Here is a 16,357-nt window from a genome sequence, read left to right as displayed (position 1 = left end):
TGATCTCAGAGAGGTTAAATCGTTTGTCCAAGGGCTCACAGCCCTTCTCTTAAGTGTGGGAAGCTGGAATTTGAAGCCAGATGTGTTTTATTCCTGTCTCTAAGCTCTGTGTTACATGATCTTCCTAAATTGTTTAGGTCTCTTGACAGAAGTCTGGAGGCCTTTGAACAAGTTTTTTTTTTCCCCAAGTGGTTACTTGTCTCATTTTCCCCTTCAGCTGAAAAAAGGATATAGGAAGCATTTGTAACTTCCTTTAAGACCAAGTTTTATGTCAAATAGGCTGAGTATGTGTTTTGAATTAAGAGAAGTTCCCCCAATCGCTCTTTCCCACAGCTGCCCTGAACATAAGTCAATTGGAAATGGATTTGGTTTAATCGGCACACATTTCCTGGGAGGGCTGCTATTAGGAGTATGTAGGGGCATGGTCCGTTATTAACCATGTGGTGTGGATTGCACGACACTTTGGCCAGTCTAGCTTTGGACATCTGAGCTAATGGATAAATTAGTGATTGATGTGCCAAGTCAAAACTTCTGGAGATTAAAATTTAGCTTTGCTTCCTCCCACCCACCCCTTTTTAAAGAGAGGCGGTGGCTTATGCCTGTAATTCCAGCACTTTGGGAGGCCGAAATGGGCAGATCATTTGAGGTCAGGGGTTCGAGACCAGCCTGGTCAACATAGTGAAACCCCGTCTCTACTAAAAATAAGAAAATTAGCTGGGCGTGGTGGTGGGCGTCTGTAATCCCAGCTACTTGGGAGACTGAGGCAGGAGAATTGCTTGAACCTGGGAGGCAGAGGTTGCAGTGAGCTGAGATTACAACATTGTACTCCAGCCTGGGTGAGTGAGCCTCTGTCCCACCACCCCCCCACACACAAAAAAGACAGTCTTTAGAATAATACTAGGGTGATGGGTGGTTAATAGATGTTGAGAGGCAGATATGATAGCCACGTGCAGCTTTGCTGACCCTGTATTGCTGATCCTCTCTGGTGTTTAATGAGCTAATCTATATAACGTGCATAAGCACTACGTCTGAGAAGTAGTAAACGCTTAATGAATATTAATTATTGTGTAAATATTTCTTACATCCAATAAAAAGTGTGAAAATGAGGGCAGAGGTGGAATTAGGGTCATGTCAAATTTCCGGTTTTTGTTTGTTTCATGGTGTTTTGTTTGTTTCATGGTGTTTTGTTTTTTGGGAGGGCATGTCTAAGTGCATTTTGTGTTCTGAGAGAGGAGATTTTAGGAGCTGGGCTGGTTTTCAAAGATGACCAGTCAAGGTGTGTTCCTCATCTGTGAAGGTTAGTTAATTTTCCCCTGTGGACTCTGGAACTTTGTCCTATTAAGTACTCTTTTTATCTTCTTTCAGAATTTAAATATCCACACGCTCATCTTTAAAGGCCTTCCTTAGCCCATTTTCTTTAACCCCTGCATTTCTTCATTTCAGGTCTGACTTTTACAAACAGTAGCCTACTCTCATGTGTATCCTTGTTTTCCTCTTTCTCTCTCTCTCTCTCTCCCCCCCTCCCCCCCTCTCCCCCCCAAACCCCTCTCCCCACTGCCCCTTGCCCCTCTCCACCCTCCCACCCCTGGCCCTCCCTCCCTTTATTTGACCCAAGTAGCTGGGGCTACAGGCATGAGCCACCAGCTAATTTTAAAATTTTTTGTAGAGATGGGGTCTTGCCATGTTGCCTAGGCTGGTCTTGAACTCCTGGGCTCAAGTGATCCTCCTGCGTTGGTCTGCCAGAGTGCTGGGATTACAGCATGAGCCACTCCACATGGCCTTCACCTTTCATTTGTGCACTAACCCAGCCTTTGCACAGTACTCTTATGAAGCTGCTCTTAGGGAGGATACCAGTGCTCTAACTGATGAAATGGAGACTTTTCTGACTTGACCTCACCACTGCATTTGACTAATAGTTGCATTTTAAGGACTCTTTAGAGATAATTGAGTGCTGGTTGAAAGTAGGGCCTTCAAGGATATGTTTTAAGTTCTCCCCAATCGTATAGTGCTCCCCAGTCATATAAAAGACAGCGCTTAGCTGGAGTCTTCAAGAAGTTTGTATAGCAACTTGTTCTTATCCTTATCAGTTCAACTAATGAGAGGCAAATTCTGAGAGGCAAAATTCTTATAATTTTCTAAGGATAGTTTTAAAACCTTTTTCTGCTAAATTTGTTTCAACTCTGGGTGCACTGTCATTTGTCCCCTTGCCCCCAGTAGTTGTCCCCAGTAGAGCCTTTAAATTTTAGGTTTCACAATATTATAGTTCTGCCTTACTGCTTACCCCTAACCTGTTGCACCCGTTTGGATGTGATGGCAGGAACTACTTTCTTGTGTTTTGGCCAGTTAGCTGTCTGCACGCTTGTAGAGTAACAGGCTCTTTTTCTTTTGTAGCATTTAATTTGAGTAGGACCTTATATTTTTAGAAATTCCCAGTTAGCTGGTAATATCTCAAATGAAGTGGTTTTTTTACTTGGTTAGGGCATGAAGATTTTTAAAAATCAGAAGCCTCTTATAAATAAATCTCTTCTAGGATTTTTGCTAGCCACTTAATTTGAGACAGAGTCTTGCTCTGTTGCCCAGGCTGGAGTGCAGTGGTGCGATCTCAGCTCACCACAACCTGTGCCTCTTGGGTTCAAACGATTCTCCTGCCTCATCCTGCCAAGTAGCTGGGACTACAGGAGTGCACCACCATGCCCGGCTAATTTTTGTATTTTTAGTAGAGGTGGAGTTTCACTATGTTGACCAGGCTGGTCTTGAACTCCTGACCTCGTGATCTGCCACCTTGACCTCCGAAGTACTGGGATTACAGGCGTAAGCCACCGCTCCTGGCCTCCTTTCTTAGTTCTTAAAGGATGGTTACTTTTCTAGTACCTGAATGATTTATGGATTCCACATCCCCCCAGGACAGTTCTTTTCTCTACCAGTCATAGGAGGTATTGTTAGACTTTGAATGAGTTGTTTAATTTGAAGAGACATATGATTTTTAAAAAATTTGTTTAGAGTTCTTGTACAATATTCTGTTGTAATTCATGTAAATAATCTATTTGCCAGTCCACTGACATTCTTCCCACTAATCTATTTCTGGTTTTAATCCATTAAAGGAGGCTGAAAAGGCCATTTAGGTCTGCCTCTAGGTCTATAAAAATATTGCCTAAAAGTTTCTAAAATCTTCTGATTATAAATGACTTTGCTTGCAATTTAGAATTTTGGTGTAATCTACTTTGGTAAGAAAGACTTTGGGGATGGTGTGAAGCAGATACTTTTCCTTCTACTTGTTTTGTTTTAGAGACAGGGTCTGTCTGTTGCCAGGGTGGAGTGCAGTGGTGTGATCGCAGCTCCCTGCAGCCTCAAACTTCTGGGCTCAAGCTATCCTTTTGCCTTAGCCTTCCAGTAGCTCGGACTACAGACACACACCACCACGCCTGGCTAATTAAAAAAAATTTTTTTATAGAGGCAGCGTCTCACTATGTTGTTCAAGCTGGTCTCAAACTCCTGGGTTCAAGGGATCCTCCCACCCTGACCTCCCAAAGTGCTGGGATTATAGGTGTACAGACACTTTTCTTAAACTTCCCTCTGATTAGTGATACCTGATCTGCATTAGGGTTCCAACCTGTTTTTGGAACCATCTTTGACCTTCTTAGGGAAACTAGTAGTCTGTAAGTTTGTGAGGTTCTGGTGGGCATGGGAGTATTAGATATGTAAAAGTTTTCTAAACTCCTCAGAAAACTTTCGGTCTTTTTAGTGGGCGTAGGGATTTTGCCTGAGGCTAGAGTTTAAAAACAGCAGCCTGGCTTTCTTTTGAAGGGTGGGGGTAAGTCCTTAATGGAAATTGTGGGATTATCTGTCCCATACTGCATGGGTGCTCAGTAACAGGGGAGGAGATAGGACCATGATATCTAAGGCAGGAAGATGTGAGGGAGCCTTGTGATGATCAGTTGTGAGAGTAGTGTGAGGTCTTCATCTGAAGAGTCAGTACACTGGGATTCTAGCAGATAAGATAAAGGCTGAGCTTTCAAGGCAGGAAGTCACAAAGAGCTACCCTTTCTTTACCTCTTGCTAGGGAATTCTTCAAGGAAGTTAATTTTGAGTTATTGAGCCATTAGTTGTCTTAGTGTGAGAGTTCAAGAATGTAGACTATCGCTTTGGGGGTTTTACCTCCTTTGGTTCTAAGGCATTGTGGGGGTGTAAGCCCTCGTTGAAATTGCAAGTTCCCCAAGGTGGCCACTAATTTACATAATTTGCAAACTATCCTTGGTATAATTTTGCCATAGTATTTATTAAACATATATATGAATTTGGAAGCGTATGTCGATGAGCTTTTGAGTTTCTGTAAACCCTTTAAAGTATGTGTATTGTATAAGTACATAGTTTTTCTTAGATTTTCAAAGGAGCGCTTTACCATCACGGTGATGGTAAAGCGCTCCTTTGAGTAAAAACTCATCCCCCTAAAAGTAAACAGCCATTATTTAAGGCTGTGGTTTTCAAAGTCTGGTGCTGAGACCAGCAGCATTGGCATCACTGGGAATTTAGTCATGGGGCCCCCCTCTAGACCTACTGAATTAGGAACTTGAGTTAGGACTCAGCAGTGTGTTTTAACAGGCCCTCTAGGAAGAGATAGGATACATGCTAAAATTTGAGAACCCTGAGAACCATGACTTTAAGGTGCTACAGTAGATATACACCAACGAATACCAGTTCTACATATGTGGGCCCATAATTTACACTGTGGTAATTTGCTGGTGTCATAAAACAGAGATCTCTGTTGAATACAAAATTGTATATTAGAAGCATGTTCATGTGTTCTTCTCTGCATAGCAATTTTTTGAACACATGTCATTTTTGTTAATATTTAAGATTAGGACTAACATTTGAAAACATTTTAACTTGTAAAATGTTAATGATTTGGGGATTTAACACATTTGCATTTTTGCTTAAGTGTGCTTTTTGGCGTATGACAGTGCTTTGGTAAGCACTGCGGATTCCCTTTATCTTCAGACATTTTTGGTTGCAAGTAACAGGAAAGCGACCCATTCAGACTAACTTAAGCAAAAAGAGAAATTATTGGGAGGATATAGTTTTGGTACCCAAAGGGGAAGGTATGTGGCCTGGCTTTGGAGAGACAGGATCCAGAAACTGGAAAGCCTCAGGAACTGAGATTATTTCCAGTGGCCCCCTAGAGTCAGGAGAACCATCCTCTTTCTAAATGCTTATGCTTCCTTCTGTGTGGAGGCACTGGCTGTCAATGCTAGCCAAGAGAGAGGATCTGACTGGCTCATACTGGATGTGGCAGCTGCTTATATTATTATTATCCAATTAGCAGTGGCCAGTGGGTCAGGATCACATACTACACATGTGGCCACAGATCACTTATCCTCTATGGCTCATACTCTCTATAAATGCTATTTTATTGAGGCAATTATTATTTTCTTTCTTCGTTTCCTTTCCTTTTCTTTCTTTCTTGCCTTGCCCTGGCTGGAGTGCAGTGGCACGAACACACAGCTCACTGCAGCCTTAACCGCCTGTGTTCAAACGATCCTCCCACCTCAGCCTCCTGAGTGCCTGGGACTACAGGCATTTGCCACTACACCTTGCTAATTTTAGAAAGTTTTTTGTAGAGATGAGGTCTCACTATGTTGCCCAGGCTAGTCTTGAACTCCTGGGCTCAAGCAGTCCTCCAGCCTCAGCCTCTTGAGTAGCTGGGACTACAGACATTTGCCACCAAACTTTGCTAGTTTTTAATTTTTTTTTTTTTTTTTTTTTTGTAGAGGCCTGGTGTGGTGGCATGCGCCTGTAATCCCAGCTACTTGGGAGGCTGAGGCAGGAGAATGACTGGGACCTGGGGGCTGGAGGCTGCAGTGAGCTGAGATTGCGCTACTCCACCCCAGTTTGGATGACAGAGCAAGACTCCATCTCAAAAAAAAAAATTTTTTTTTTGTACAGATGAGATCTCACCATGTTGCCCAGGCTGGTCTTGAACTCCTGGGCTCAAGCAGTCCTCCCGCCTCAGCTTCCCAAAGTGCTGGGATTACAGGCATTGGCCTCTGCGCCTCACCTAAGGCAGTATAATTTATAGCACTTTGATATCCTATTAAGATTGAAGTAGAACTCTATTGTAGGATTATCAGACTTGCTTTTTAGTCAGTAGTGAGTCATTTGTTGTAGCTTTCTTTTTGCATGTGGTAACTTTCTCTGAAAAACAAGCCATCACAAATTAGTGAATATTGTATCATAAAGTTGTTTAGTAGAACCACCCCATTATAATTTTAGTTTATTTTGCATATATATGGATAAACTGTGGAGGGAACCATGTCTTCACATTATCAAATATATAGAGACAAGACAATTTATGTTTAACTTAAGCTTTTTCCTATCTACATATAGATTTGTCAAGGATTTTGGTAGGTTTTAGATGCTTTGTTTTACATACATACTAACTAGGTGTTTTGAGGGCATTATGTCCAATTTGGTATCAGTAGATTTTTGTCAGTATAATTTTTCTTCTGCTGCTAATGTTGATAAGGATTTGGCATTATGCCTTTCATTTAAACTCTTCATAGCAAGTTAAAAATGGTAATTTCAATAGAACTCGGAAAAGGATGATGTAAATGGCAATATGCCATTATAGAAAGAACCTAGGAAATGTGATGTATATTCCTTTGCACTGGAAATTTTACTGGGGAATACTTAACAAAACTTCTGGCTTGCAATGGAGTAAAAGGGAGGAGCAGTGGAAAAAGGAAACTTTTTGTTTACTGTAAAACAATGCAGTGAATTAGACACAGTGGTGTTAGAACAGGAGTCTAAACATGAGAAATCTAGGCAGATTCCATTGGAATGGTGAGTTATGTTATGACTCAATCTGGAGCCACCTTCTGGAGTCTCATAGTTTCAGTGTTTGTAGTAGTTATTGAATGCCTACTGTACATTTTTTTCTAGACTCTGGGGATACAGTGGAGATCAAAGTTATATTCTTGATGTCATGGAACATAATGATCTAGTGAAGGAAGACCTTAGGAACTGAAGGGTTCACTGGCTTAACTGTTTATATTTGAAAATTTTGGGTCTTTATGGATGTTTAAATTTGATAATTCCTAGGGTTGCTTGGAGAAATGACTAATTCTGAGGCCAGGGTAGGGAACTTAAATGATCCTAGAGCATTTTCCAATATTAGAAAGTTAGAAAGAGCTCTCCCTTTCCCCTAAGTGATGGAAGTATGTCAAAGGAGCACACGAACCAATTGAAAGAGCTCCCAGTGGCCAAAACCGGAAAAATGTGAGCAATAAAATAAAGTAGTATTGGATTTTAACCCAAAGTACAAAACAAATATTTATGAGTCCATACTGATATAAATTATTAGATAGAGAATAGACAAATCTCCCATGCAGAATAAGTCCAAACAATTTATGTAGTTATCCCACTCTTAAGGAGGTATAGTATAACTCTCTAGTCCTTACGTGTGGGTTTTGCATAGTGACTTCCTTCCAAAGAGTACAGTATAGAAAGGGGGAAAAAGAGGAATTTTACAGTGGAAAAACTTGACAAACACTACTTTAGCTAGGTCAAGGTTAGTATCAACAGCGATAAATCATGTTGATAGTATGTACCCTTGATATGATGTTATGAGAATGATACCTTTACCTTTGTAGTCTTCCTCCCAACAACTCCTAAACCCCGTCTAATCATAAGAAGTTAGACAAATCCCAGTTGAGGGGCATTCCACAAAATACCTTACCAATGTTATTCCTCAAAACCGTCAAGGCCATAAATAACAAGTCTGAGAAACAGTAAGAAAGCCAGAGAAACTGTTACAGCCACAAGGAGCCTTAGGAGATGTGACTAAATGTATTACGGTGTTCTACAGTATGTAAAAAGTAAGGAAATCTGAATAAAACATCAATTTTAATTAATAATGTATAATATTAATGTATAATGTATAATAATGTATTCGTTCTTTAATTGTGACAAATGTCCCATATTAATGTTAGATGTTCATAATAGAATAAATGAGTTTGGATATATGGGAACACTGTACTAACTTTGTAACTTTTCTGTAAATCTGAAACTATTCTAAAATAAAAAGTTTATTACATTTATGAATTCTATATTAACCCAGGAATTATTTCAAAAATATGTAGTTATATAGAAGTATTTTCTTACACATTACAGTGCTTTTTATTTTTTTAAATTTATTATTATAATATTTTATTTATCACTTATTTTGGGGACAAGGTCTCACTCTGCCACCCAGGCTGGAGTGCAGTGATGTGATGATGGCTCACTACAGTGCCTTTTATTATTATTATTATTTTTTATTTTTATTTTTTGAGAGAGAGTCTTACTCTATAGCCCAGGCTGGAATGTAGTGGCGCGATCTCGCTCACTGCTACCTCTGCCTCCTAGGTCCCGGTTCAAGCAATTCTCCTGCCTCAGCCTACTGAGTAGCTGGGATTATAGGCATGTGCCACTATGCCCAGCTAATTTTTGTATTTTTAGTAGAGATGGGGTTTCACCATATTGGCCAGACTGGTCTTGAACTCCTGACCTTGTGATCCACCCACCTCGGCCTCCCAAAGTGCTGGGATTACAGGCATGAGCCACCACGCCTAGCCTATTATTATTTTTTGAGATGGAGTCTCGCTCTCTCACCCAGGCTGGAGTGCAGTGGTGTAATCTCGGCTCACTCTAACCTCTGACTCCCAGATTCAAGCGATTCTCCTGCCTCAACCTCTCAAGTAGCTGGGACTACAGGTGCATGCCACCACACCTGGCTAATTTTTGTATTTTTAGTAGAGATAGGGTTTTGCCATGTTGGCCAGACTGGTCTCGAACTCCTAACCTCAGGTGATCCACCCACCTCAGCCTCCGAAAGTGCTGGAATTACAGGCGTGAGCCACCGCTCCCAGCCTACAGTGCTTTTTTATAGTTGCAGTTTTCTTTCCTATTTGTGTTTGTGGCCTGTGTTTTCAAATTGAGCCTATTTGGAAAGCTAAATACCTTTGCACTTTGTTCTCTTAGTAGATCGTCAGGTATTTGACTACAGTTTTAGAGTCTGGAAGAATGCAGAAGATATGGAAGCTTATCTTTGTTTACACTGTTGCAGAAACAAGGCAAATATAATTTTAGAACATTGTGGGACAATGTACTTTTCTATTGTGAATGAGAGAGAAGGCTCAGTGAGATCTGTTATTAGGTGAGTAGTTGGGCACTAAGGAATGGATAAGCAGAGTACTTATGAATAGTGAAGGAAGCCATCCTGATTTGAACATAAAGACTTACTAGGTGAGGGGAAGCAAGGAGTGAGCTGCATGTATCCTTTACCTTTTAGTTTGCTTATCCTTATAACTCATCAGTGGTTTTCTGAGAATTTTCTTTGATTCAACAAGTATTTGCATATTATGTTTAAGATATTATATAATAAACTGTAGGAGAGCTTTATAGCTTAATGGGACAGAGGTAAGACATCACATGAATAACAAGCAAAATGAGAAAGCACTATAATAAAACAAGCAGAATCCAAATGTTGTTGGAGGTTCACAGGAAGGAAGAGATCAAAATCAGACTCAAAAAGAGAGTCAGAAAAGGCTTCACAGACATTTGATGAATGGATAAGATTTTAAGGGCCAGTGATTGGGATAACAGCATTTAAGGCGGGAAGAACATTATGAATAAAGGCAAAGGCAGAAAAGTCCTGGACTTATTTGAGGGAAGAGGATGAGCTTGTCAGTCTAGGGGTTAATGAGTGAGAAAACAGGTATCATTGGCACTGTCTGAGTGAAGGATTTATAGAAAAATAGGATGGAGCCTGAATTCACAATGCCTAAACTCACTTCCTAGGTGGTGCTTAGGGGTGAGCCACAACATTCACTTACAGTTTTTCTGTGGATGTTAGATAACTCACAAGCTTTAGGGATTAAAGAAAATAATATGTGTAGAAGTTTTTGGCACATTGTAAAGTACTCTAGATGTATTATTTAAGTGTGAACACTGGAAATGGAGATAAGCAGAGGTATGTGACAACCTGATACAATCTGGCAACTGCTTTAGATATGTGAGGTGGTCAGAGAGAGGAAGAGAGATAAAGACATTGCTTTCTGAATGGTTGGAAACGTGGTGCAGTTCACAGCACTAGGGAGGTCAAAAGGAAGAAGAGCAGGTTCACTAGGGAATATGATGAATTCCATTTTGAATAAATATAATTTGAAGTGCTGGTGAGGAATCTAAACGGGTATGTGGGTTTGGAGCTTGGGAAAGGAATGAGGCTAGAGAAACAGATTGGGACTCATTTAACAGCATTTACTGAAAGCTTGCTAGTTACATAAGCTTTGCTATGAGTGGAATGTGCGCCCCAGTATTCATATGTTGAAGCCTAACCCGCAATGTGATGGTATTTGAAGGTGAGGCATTCGGGAGGTAATGAGGTCATGAGGGTGGAGCCTTCATGAATAGGATTAGTGCCCCTATAAAAAGAGACATGGGAGAGATGATGGGGGTCATGCAAGCATACAGGGAGAAGGTGGGAGTATGCAAACCAGGAAGAGGGCCCTCACCAGACATTGACTGCTGGCAACTTGATCTTGGACTTAGCCTCCATTGATTTGTGAGAAACAAATGTTTGCTATTTCAGCCACCTAATCTATGGTATTGGTTTTGGTTAAGGCAAACGTCTTGCCAAATTATATTCTTCCTCTTTTTTTTTTTTTTGAGACAGAGTCTCACTGTGTTGCCCAGGCTGGAGTGCAGTGGCATGATCTCGGCTCACTGCAACCTCTGCCTGCTGGGTTCAGGCGATTCTCCTGCCTCAGCCTTCCGAGTAGCTGGGACTACAGGTGCCCACCATGACGCCCGGCTAATTTTTTGTGTTTTTAGTAGAGATGGGGTTTCACCATGTTAGTCAGGATGGTCTCAATCTGCTGACCTCATGATCCACCCGCCTCGGCCTCCCAAAGTGCTAGTATTACAGGCATGAGCCACCATGCCCAGCCGTATTCTTTTTTAATGTGTTTGCAACCTGGTTGGTTAATTTTATTAGAGTTTTTAGAATTGAGTAATAATAGCCAATTGTTTATTGAGCACTTGCTGTGTACCAGGTACTATTCTTGTGTTCTCTGTGTTTCAATTTGTTTAATCTTTAAAACAACACTATGAGGTGGCTCTTAGTATCCTCCTGTCCTCATTTTTACAGATGAGGTATCTGAAGCAAAGAGAAGTTAAGTAGTTTTTAGGGTCACAAGTTCGTAAGGGATAGCACCAGGTTCACACCCATGCATTCTGACCCTAATTATTTAACTCTTTTATAGTGCTTATAGCTTAACACACTGTATTACACTGCCTCTATGAGTGTCTCTAGAAAAAGAAGGTAAAGGAGGGAAACTTGGGAGTGGCCAAAAAGTGATACAAATCTTTTTCTACATATAAAATAATGTTCAGGCTTCATTGCAAGTATGTACTTGAACTTTACAATAAGGTCTCCTTCTCTCGGCATCCTTATGAAGAAAGTAAATGTGTGGTTTAATTTAAATATACAATATTCATCTCTTGAACAGCCATCAGTTGTGAGTGGGTCTGTTTGAATGAAGGAGTCCAGTAGAGAAGGTGGAGACTGAGTCTCCAGCAGCAACAGACAGGATAATGTTTGGTCTGCACACAGCATAGGTCTTTAAGTCATGGTGAATTTTTGAATGGAGAATGGTACTTTTATGTATTTTCATCCTTATATAGGAGTAAAGAATTCACAGAAATACTGGTTTAAGATATATAGCTGAAATCCTTTCAGATAGTTTCTCAAACTAATAGCCTTCACAGAGTGCCTGTTGTGTACCAGATACCGAGACCAAGTGCTTTTCTTTTATCTCATACTGAATGTGCTGCTTGGCTTTAGCTGAGCTTTTAAATTATTTATTTATTTATTTATTTATTTATTTATTTATTTTAGAGGCGTGGTCTCACTATATTGCCCAGACTGGTCTCTAACTCTTGGGCTCAAGTGATTCTCTCACCTCAGCCTCCCAAAGTGCTAGGATTATTGGCGTACGCCACCGCACCCAGCCCTTTTTTATTTTTAACATGTGAACTTACACCAGAACTTGATTATTATGCTTGTTAAGATAAACTTTACTTTAAAATTACCTCTGATCACTATAAGTAAAAAAATTATAATTGTGACTAGAATAAAATTTATAATTCTGACTAGATTTCTTTAAAATCTGCATTTATTATATCAAAGTAGATCTGTTATTGATAAACTTGCACTCAGTGTCTAAAAAGCTTATTTGTATACGCTCATCTTGTTTTATTAATTTAAAAAGCACGCATGTTTGTGAGAACTTTTTTACCAAAATCTTCATCTTTGTTGAATAAAATTTTTAAGTAGTTACTTAAAAGTTGTTTGATATGAGTGGACTAGAAAGATCATTTTAAATTTGTTAACTGAAGCTGGGCGTGGTGGCTCATGCCTGTAATTCTAACAGTCTGGGAGACTGAGGCAGGAGGATTGCTTGAGCCTGGGCACCATGGCAAGACGCCATCTCTGCAAAAAAATTTTAGACATTGGCAAGCATGGTGGTGTGCGTCTGTAGTCCCAGCTACTCAGAGGTTGAGGTGGGAGGATCACTTGAGCCCAGAAAATTTAACTAGAGTCTGCAGTGAGCCATGTTTGCTTCACTCTATTCCAGCCTAAGTGACAGAGTGAGATCATCTCAAAAAAATAAAATATAATAAATTTTCTAACTGAGAACCAATTTTGCCTTGTTGAAATGTTTAAATGCTGATACTGTTCTTAGTAAGGATAATTACCTCAGAACCTGTATCTTTTAATATATCATCAAACATACTAATTAGATTAACTACTTGCCAGATACTGAATATATTAAGTTAAACTTAAGGGCCTAGTTTGTTTTGCAGCATGAATGAAATGAATTACCTAAAATTCCTTGATTAAATGACAAGATATTTAGTTAAAAGCAGGGCTAATATGATTGTTGAGGTAAATTACTATATCTATTGGAAGAGGAGAATTCTTAATCTTTTGTAGAACACCCTTCTGTAACCTAGTTTTCAGTTAACCGTTCTGTGAACCTGTGTCACCAATAACTGCTTTAACTGGACTAAGATTTTATTTTTATTTTATTTTTTTTAGATAAGATCTCACGCTGTTGCCCAGGCTGGAGTGCAGTGGTGTGCACATGGCTCACTGCAGCCTCACAGGCTCAGGTGATTCTCCCACCTTAGCCTACTGGGTAGCTGGGACTACAGGCACATACCACCATGCCCGGCTATTTTTTTTTTCTTTTTTTTGTAGAGATGGGGTTTTGCCATGTTGCTGAGACTGGTCTTGAACTCCTAGGCTCAAACCGTCAGCCCACCTAGACCTCCCAAACTGTTGGGATTATAGGCATGAGCCACTGTGCCAGCCTAGAGTAAGATTCTTTAAAAAGAAGTACTAGCCTGAGAGAGTATGTTTCACTCTATGTGGTAGTTGAGTTTGGGTTCTAGAATTAATCTACTTGAGTTGGAATCTCAGCCCTAGTTCTTTTTTTTTTTTGAAACAGAGTCTCGCACTGTTGTCTGGGCTGGAGTACAGTGGCACAATCTCAGCTCACTGCAACTTCCACCTCCCAGGTTCAAGTGATTTTTCTGTCTCAGCCTCCTGAGTAGCTGGGACTACAGGCACCTGCCACCATACGCAGCTGATTTTTTGTATTTTTAGAAGAGACAGAGTTTCACTATGTTGGCCAGGCAGGTCTCAAACTCCTGACCTCATGATGAGCCCACCTCAGCCTCCCAAAGTGCTGGGATTACAGGCGTGAGCCACCGTGCCTAACCAACTCTAGTTCTTAAAAGCATAATCATTGATAAGTCTCTATGCCTGAATCTTAGTTTCCTCATCTCTAAAATGACGGTAGTACTACTACTTATTTCACAGGGTAGTTGGTGTATACTTGCACATAGTAAATATTTGATAAATGTTATCCAATATGTTTATATTCTTTACTAAAAACATATTTTATTAAATGTACTACATGTAAAAGGACTTTTACTCTTAAAAGTATATTAAGAAAATATTTTCTAAGCTGGATGTGGTGGCTGATGCCTGTAATCCCAGCACTTTGGGAGGCCGAGGCAGGTGGATCACTTGAGGTCAGGAATTTGAGACCAGCCTGGCCAACATGATGAAACCCTGTCTATACTAAAAATACAACAATTAGCTGGGTGTGGTGGCGCATGCCTGTAATCCCAGCTACTTGAGAGGCTGAGGCACGAGAATCGCTTGAACCTGGAAGGCGGAGGTTGCAGTGAGCTGAGATCGCGCCATTGCACTCCAGCCTGGGCAACAGAGCGAGACTGTCAAAAGAAAAAGAAAATATTTTCTTATCCATCAATAAATACATTTACATGATCTTTAATGACTGTGTAATGTTTCAACATGCTGTTTGGTATCATTTACTTAACTGATCCTTTTTATGCATATAGAATTATATGTGATATATTTGCTCATTTTAACATTTTGTAATAACACCTAGAATGTGAATCTTTGTGTGATACTCTTGTTTCAAGCAACAATAACTAAAACACATACAAAAATTGTGTAGAAGTTTTCTGTAGAACTTAAATTTCATTTTCATCTCATGTTTAGGGGTTGAGATGGAGGCTGTTTCTCGGAGCAGAAAGATGTCATGTGCCACTGGTCAGGAATGGTGTCCATCAGTTGATACTTCCGAAGCACTGGGCCATCTGCTGGGATTTGTATAGGAATGTTATTCTGAACTTCAGTTTTATTTTACAATGATAACATAAGTTTAAAGAACATGCAGAGAAATCTGTGTTCAAAAGCATTTACACTACTTTTGAGTTGCAGAAACAGTATTACAAAATCTTTTTGTGGGGTGAAGGAAGATGGGATGTCTGAGTATTTTTTTTTCTTTCTTTCAAGCAGTCTCATTCCCATCAGCAGTGTAATTGGAATGCAACTCTAATCTGGAGGAGGAAGGGGAATTTTTGGCAAGGATATGCTAAGTAGTTGGGAGCTTTATTCACATTAAGCATAGATAGCCATTCATTATGAATACAACTTAGTAAGAACAAGCATAGCATTCTCTTTCTACAACTGCGATTTACTCTGATACTATTACCTGGTTTGTTGCATATAGATAACTCCTCTCCTATCAGAAAAATAAATTATTGACCTAAATGAAAATGGTAGTATTTATTGCCGTCTGTACTTCTGCAAATGGTTTTCTCTAATCGCTGCCTCAAATGAAATACAAGATTTCCATGAAGCTTAAACCATATCTTGATAAAACAACAATGAAAGGCATTTATGACATGGTATTTGAACTTTACCTGACCTGTGAGCTCTGAGAGCAAAGGATCATGTCTTATTTATCTTTGTATCTGCAGAAACTGTCATAGCACTTGGCACAAAGTGAGTGTTCAGGAAATGTTGAATGAGAGAATGAATGATGTAGAAGTATTCCCTTCTCCCTAAGTATCTCAAGATGATCACACCTGCATCCATGTGAAATACAGAAGCTTTATCCAGTATGACTGACGTCAGCTTGTTTTGATCATCTTTGCTAATCATTTCAAACCATCTGTCTGAAAAAGGAGTGAATACAATAGCTAGAACAAGCTAGGTTCTGGGAGTATAGACTTAAGAATGAGAAATGCTTTGAAGAAATTTGAGAAGGGTAGTAACATGATAAAGTTTTATAAGCAGACTTAATCTAGTACAAATATATGGGCTGTTTGAGACATTGTCCCTAGTGGATTCTGTAGCATGGTACTGTGGTGGTATAAATGCTACATTTGTAGTTAGCATTAATAAAAATTGACTTGTGCCTGCTAAATATCTGTAGTCTAGTATAATGTTTTGTTTTAACACAAAAATTAGTGAAAAGTAATTGAATTAATTCAAATACTTCAGATTTTTGTGCCTTTCTCTATATAATTTCAATTCCATATATATAAGCTTAGTAAACATTAAAGATATTGAAATATTGATAGCTGTCTAGGACAGGGGCCCTCAACCCTGGGCCATGGCCCACACGGCAGGAGATGAGCCAGTGAAGCATCATCTGTATTTACAACCACTTCCCATCGTGTATTACCACCTGAGCTCTGCCTCCTCTCAGATCAGCAGTGGCAATAGATTCTCATAGGAGTGTTAACCCTGCTGTGAACTGCGCATGCGAGGGATCTAGGTTGCTCCTCCTTATGAGAATCTAATGCCTGATGATCTGTCACTGTCTTTCTTCACTCCCAGATGGGACTGTCTAGTTGCAGGAAAACAAACTCAGGGCTCCCACTGATGTTACATTATGGTGAGTTGTATAATTATTCCATATATATTATGATGTAA

General features: G+C 39.8%; 1 protein-coding gene across 5 annotated transcripts in view; it reads left to right on the top strand.

Moving 5' to 3' along the window:
- SMURF2 (SMAD specific E3 ubiquitin protein ligase 2) overlaps positions 1-16,357 on the top strand; it is a 117,970-nt gene that overhangs the window by 28,270 nt on the left and 73,343 nt on the right. Inside the window, exon 1 of one of the 5 annotated variants that reach the window (XM_074020122.1) lies at positions 604-836. The exons of the other annotated variants lie outside the window; for them this stretch is intronic. The gene's annotated coding sequence lies outside the window, so the exon portion shown is untranslated. Of the gene's footprint in view, positions 1-603; positions 837-16,357 lie in introns of those variants that run through there. 5 annotated transcript variants of the gene reach the window in all.

Source organism: Macaca fascicularis, chromosome 16 (genome assembly GCF_037993035.2).
Source record: "Macaca fascicularis isolate 582-1 chromosome 16, T2T-MFA8v1.1".
In the NCBI taxonomy this organism is placed as follows: Eukaryota; Metazoa; Chordata; class Mammalia; order Primates; family Cercopithecidae; genus Macaca; species Macaca fascicularis.
This window is presented reverse-complemented; position numbering and strand designations above follow the sequence as displayed.